This window comes from Peromyscus maniculatus, chromosome 13 (assembly GCF_049852395.1).
Source record: "Peromyscus maniculatus bairdii isolate BWxNUB_F1_BW_parent chromosome 13, HU_Pman_BW_mat_3.1, whole genome shotgun sequence".
Taxonomy (NCBI): Eukaryota; Metazoa; Chordata; class Mammalia; order Rodentia; family Cricetidae; genus Peromyscus; species Peromyscus maniculatus.
Window position 1 is genome coordinate 41,134,899 of NC_134864.1, and position 6,060 is coordinate 41,140,958.

General features: G+C 43.3%; 1 long non-coding RNA gene across 1 annotated transcript; it reads left to right on the top strand.

The window, feature by feature from the left end:
* The first annotated feature begins 2,966 nt into the window (after positions 1 to 2,966).
* Positions 2,967 to 5,631, top strand: LOC121821912 (uncharacterized). Its single transcript, XR_013044092.1, has 3 exons — positions 2,967 to 3,245; positions 4,634 to 4,838; positions 5,109 to 5,631. It is a non-coding gene; the product is annotated as an uncharacterized LOC121821912 (long non-coding RNA).
* Positions 5,632 to 6,060: the final 429 nt, after the last annotated feature.

Genomic DNA, 6,060 nt, shown 5'->3' on the forward strand with positions numbered 1-6,060 from the left:
GACAGGCAGATTCTTGGGGGCTAACGGGCCAGTCTTTCTGAATCGGTGATCTTGAGGTTCATTGAGAGACCCTGTCTCAAAAAGTAAGGTGGGAAGTGGTAGAGAAAGACACCTGACATCAACCTCTGGCCTCTACATGTGTGTGTATGTAGACACACATACAACACACAGACAAATAGATACTCATGTGCATACACACACAGTCACTGCCAATTTCTCCCAGTGTGGTGTATTCCTCTTGTAAGAATTGCCTCATGTAGTTAAACTTTGAACAGAATGTCATAACAGCCTGGAGTCTTGTGATATCAGTTGGCTCAGTCTCTCTTAAGTCAATGAAAACAAACCCCCTAGAAAGTGAGTGGCGGAGGCAGCTGACTTAGTGGCCTCCCAGGTTCTCACATCCCTCCTTCTGCTCGGTCAGCAGTACTGAACATGATCTGACTTTTACAAAGACCGGTTTCCCTCTCTTCATAGGGTAGAGCCTCCCCTGGGTCCCCTTGGCCTAAGTGCACAGGTGGGTCTGCTTGCTCAGCTGCTTCTCACATCTCCAGCTCTAGGGCCTCTTCCTGTCCATGTGTTTCCGTCTGATGGTAAAAAAAGAGAGCTTGGGGCTTTTCCACCATCTTCCTTCTGTCTCTGTGCTTTGCCCAAGGGGGGCTGTTACATAAGACATTGCCTATGAATGATGCGTCTTAAAATTCATTTTCACCTTCAAATTTCACTCCTCCTTCATCCAACAACACTTTCCCTCTGTTAATTCTCTGTATCTCAAAGTTTTCCTGCGTCCCTCCCGGCCTGCAGCTGCTCAGACCCAAGTAAACACACAGAGGCTTATATTAATTAAAACTGCTCAGCCATTAGCTCAGGCTTACTACTGACTAGCACTTGCACTTAAACTCAGCCCATTTCTGTTCATCTATATGTCGCTACGTTTTCTGTGGCTTTACCTGTGTGCCATTACATGCTGCTCTCTGGACGGTGGGCTGACACCTCCTCACTCAGCCTTCCTCTTCCCAGAATTCTCTTTGTCTGCTTATCCTGCCTATACTTCCTGCCTGGCTACTGGCCAATCAGTGTTTTATTAAACCAGTGTACAAAAGCATTATTCCACAGCAACTCTGCATTTTTATTTCTGTCATCCAGGGGTTTTACTTCATTAGGGATGGTGTATTCCTTGCTGCTGGTGTCTGACACAGGTTTGGCCAATATTTTGCTTAGGAAACTTTTCTTCAATGGGGTTACCTGACACTAGAGGCAGGACTGAGTTTAAAGCTCAGATCTCATTAACTTTCACCCCAGTCTTCTTTCCTCTTCCTCTGACTCTTGGTCCTTCAGTTTGCAGAGCTCATCTGATGTCCTGACCTGTTTATTTCACTGTTCATGCTTGCCTTCTCTAAGAGATTCGACATTTCTTGGGAAAGGACACATTTTCCCAAGATTGATTGAGCTGAGGCATGAAGCAGAAGAACACTGCCTATTTTCCAATGATGCTTTGTTAAGTTTGGAAAGAAACGGATGCTCGAAAGCACAATGGTGTCTACTCATGTCCCTACACTTTCCTGTGTTTTCTCTTCACCTCACATTTCTGCAAGGTTCTATCAAAACTTCTATAAGCAGCAGAAGGTCTTCAGGTAGCTGTGGCTTAATAAATGCCAGGTCATCTGCCAGCCTGAAGAGACATATTTGCGTGTTAGATTCTTGGTATGGGACACAAAAACTGGGGTGGATGGAATATACGGGGAAGCTGAGTGGAGTTTGATTCTAGAGGCATCTACCGTGGGTTCCAGCTGAGAACACTGGCTTCTGGAATCTCAAAGCCTCACCCTGGGGACTGAGGAGAGCAATACTAAGCGAGAGGACTGGAGATGTTCCTGCCTTCTTCTGACTAGGGAAGAGTTATGTTCTGTAGTGTGTAGCTAAGCTAACACTTAGATAAGCTTCCTCATCTCTGAATCCCGGAGTGGGCTTCCCTTGGCTAGAGCCTGCTGGAAGTTGACCCTAACCTCTTTGCTCCCCTTCAGATCCCCAGTTCATTTTCACTTTTTTACAATTTCTTCCTGTAAGGCTTTATCCACCGCAGGACTTTGACAGTCACTACGTATTGTTTTAAGCCTTTTCCCCTAAGAAACATGCTTAGTTACTCACTGGACATTGTAATTGAATTTCTCTCAGAAATGAGATATGGAGTCTCAAACTGTTAACCTATTCCCTCCCCAGTGTCATTTTGATAAATGACATAAAAATATACCAGTCGTGAGAACCTCCTGGACTCTACTTTATCACAAACCCCTGCCCCTGACATTTAATAGTCACTAAAGCCCCTTAAGTTGATCAGTTTCCAGTAATCCGATGATCTTGGCTGTGTTCTTCCATTCTCCAGGCTCCTTCACCCTGCCAGTGGTATAACCAGTGCTCAGAACCGCTGTGTGCTCTTGCTGTGGTGAATGCATTCGTTCACCTCCAAGTGCTTTTTCTTTGTCTAAAACAAGGGAGGTCTTGAACTGTGGTGCTGAGTCTTCTTTGGTTCTGATCTAGGATTATATAGAATATTTATAATTAATATGTCTCAGCTTATATAGATCACAGTCCCTCAAATAAAAAGCTTTCTGTCACCAGTGTTTTAAGCTCATCCTCCTTCAGTAGGGCAAAAGAGTTTTGTTTAGATTCTGACAGTCCTCAGAACCGAACCTATAGTGAGGATGACTTCCCAGAAATTCCTGAGGGAGACAGGCTCCCATCCTGCACTTCTGCCATCATGGTAGTGGAGGGAGCTAGCTGCCTGGAGGCAGGTCTCAACAGTGTGTTCCTCTTTATTACCACAGCTACCTTATCTGCTCTGTTGCTGCAGAGGCAGGCACACAGCTGGTCAATCCCCAGATGTTTGTTCCCTCTGAAAATTAACTAGAGGGAAAATAGTGAGTTCTGTCCATGTTCTGTCCTCACCATGGTCTGTCCCAGCAGACAGGTCAAGGGAGTTAATGAGGTTGCTCCTGAGGCTCCCCTGCTCCCTAAAGACCAAGGCTCCTTTGTCCTTGATTTTGGAGCCTTGCTGAAGGGCAGCAAGAAGAAAAGTCAGATGGTACACCTGCTATGAGCTGGTGGACTGAACATGCCCCTGGAATGGCATTGCCTGATGTGTGAGAAGTTGCTGCTCTTGACCTCACAGTGGCCCAGAGAAAAGAAAGAGCTAGGAGCAGCTTGTCTACTGAAGTTGTTTCTTGCTTCCTGTGGTACTAAAGTGGGAGGTTTGTCATCAATACTTCCAGGTTTTGTTGCTGTTGTTTTGTTTGGTGTTTCTTTCATGCAATGTCCCCATCCTGTTGTCCTGGACTAAGAGCAGAGAGAAAGAGGGGGGGAGGGAGAGAGGGAGGGAGGGAGAGAGAGAGAGAGAGAGAGAGAGAGAGAGAGAGAGAGAGAGAGAGAGAGATGCAATACTCGTGACAATGCTCGCTGACATTTCTGGTAAGAAGTTGGCAAAGACTCTTCAAGAGATGTTAAGATATCTCTGCGCTTTCTAACACAGTCCAATCAAAATAGGAATTTGGAGTTATCTCTACCATCATCAGTATGACTCTGCCTTTTTATAGGTATGGAAAAACCAGGCTTTCTGCAAATTAGTAATGTATTTTGGCTTCCCAATCCTGTGTACTTTCCATTGCTATTAGCTTTCTAATTGCATTCGGATTTCCTTATTCTCCAGAGCCAAGGAACATCAACATGTAGCTTTAAAAATGCTGCTAAATCCCAAATAAATAAGAGGAAATCAGCAAGGTATCGTGTGGGGTCTTGTCTTCTTAACCTCAGATAAAGTGCTTGCATTAGACTTTGGCTCTGGGCCACTCCGATGTTTTGTGACCTTGAGGAGCTGTGAGGGTGATAGACATAGGCCACTACCCAGAGCCCCATGCTGACTCTTGAGAGGAGGAGAGGTGAGATTCTGCTGTTGTTGTTAGCTTATTTCCGTGTGGAACAAGGGAAGATGTCCCTAACTTTTGGTTAGCAGAGTTTGTGTGAGCCTAAGAAGTAAGAGAGTCCTCCTCCACTGGAGTGAGTTTGTTTGCTGGACTGTGAAGGCCCCTGTTTCCTCAGCTAGAATCACATGATGACTTACCATTAAACCATTGGAATTCCTTTAAGATAAAATTGTGAGAAATAAATTAAGTTTGGAAACGTTGTAACTGGTTTCCATGCCTGGCTGTGCTCCTGGGACTTGTCACCTCCATCACATTTATCTAATCAGGAAGGTGGGTAGGTGGTCATTGAGCCAAAATAAACCTGTCACTATTCTAGGTGTAGAGTATTTAATATGAAAAATGCAATGGACCCTTTGTCATAGGTCTTAAGTCATAAGATTGGCAAGTAGATAGAATGATAATAATGTTGTATACAAAACACAAATTGAGCAAGGCAATAGCGTACCAGAGAAGAGGACTTGTGTATGCGGAGTGTGTTGTCAGGCTCTAAAATGGGCTTCCCAAGAATTTTTTTAACTTTCCCTTTGAAAAGTAAGTCCTAACCTCTGTCCCCTGGAGTGCCGTGCCTGGGTTTAGTGATTTCTACAAGAAGGAAGAATGAGAAGCCAGGTGATTCAAGAGCCATCTCCCACCTCTTCTTCTTGGGTTGTTTGTTGTAGGGCAAGTCAGCTCTTATGTCGAGAATACACAAGCAGTTTATAAAGAGGCTCATGTGGCAATAGTAGGGAACTCTTGCCAACCCTGTGGAATGGAGCCATTCAGGAAACAGACGCCCAGCTCCAGTCCAGCTGTCAAATGGCTGCAACTCCTGCCAACATCCTGAGCTTACCACAGTGGAATGAGGACCTGGACCAGGCCACCCAGGTAAACTGACTCCGGGTCCCTGAGCTAGAAAAACTGAGATAATCATATATATATACTATATATATATATACTATATATATATATAGTTTAAAGCCACAGATTTTCAGGATGATTTGTTAACTAGCAATAGATAACATATATGTGTGTTGAGAAACAGCTAGTTTTCTAATTTTCACATTGCTGTGATGAAATGATAACCGATAGAAGAAATGTGAGAGGAATAGATCTTGACTCACAATTTCATATCTATGGTCCATCATGGTGGTGAAGACATGGGGCAGCAACACCATGTGCCCAGAGCTTGTGTCAGAACTCCTCATGTGGAGGCAGACCAGGAAGCAGACAGCATCTGAAACCAGAAGCAGATTGACCTTGAAGCCTAGCCCATGGTGGCCCATCTCTACCAGCTAGACCACTTACCCTAGAAATTCCACCATCTTCAAAAAGAGTGCCAACTAACTGGGAGCGAGGGTTCAAGCATACGAACCTTTGGAGGATATTTCATATTAGAACCCTAACAGGGAAGTTATTTTGTGAGGATGATAGAAATAAATAAAAATAAAAAAGGAAGACTGAGATGGGGAGAAGCAGCAGGATGATAGGGTAAAAACATGCTTGAATTAGGAAGAAATCCCAAAACCTGCACACGTGAATGAAGCCATCCTTTCAAAGGACCGCTAGAACCTGGAAATCATCTGGGAATTACCTCATTGTTCTCTCTGATGGAACTGCTATTGCTTCAGTTACTTGGTAGTTCTCTCGTGTTAGAATTCAACTCATGGTGAGACAAATGATCTTTCCCAAAGAAATACAAAGAATACTCTTCACGGGCACATAACTGAATTCTACCCTGTAGAAAAGAAAGCCATTTCAGCGGGTGTGGAAGATGTCTTGGTATGGTCTCAATTTGCATTTTCTTAATAGCTAACAACACTGAACATTTTCGCATATGTTTAATTGACCATTTTTGCATTTTTTTTTAGAACAACACATTCTTTTATGGTTAAAAATGTTTCTCTTATTTTTGCATCTTAAGAATTCTTTATATATATTCTGGGAAGAAACCCTTAAATAAATAAATGGTTTATAGTTATTTACTGCTATTATGAAACCCATCTTTGTGGATCCTATTATTTGAGAACCAAGTTTTCAGTTTTACATATACACATTTATATGTATAAGTGTACATATATACATGTATTCATTTGTTGCTTATGCTTTC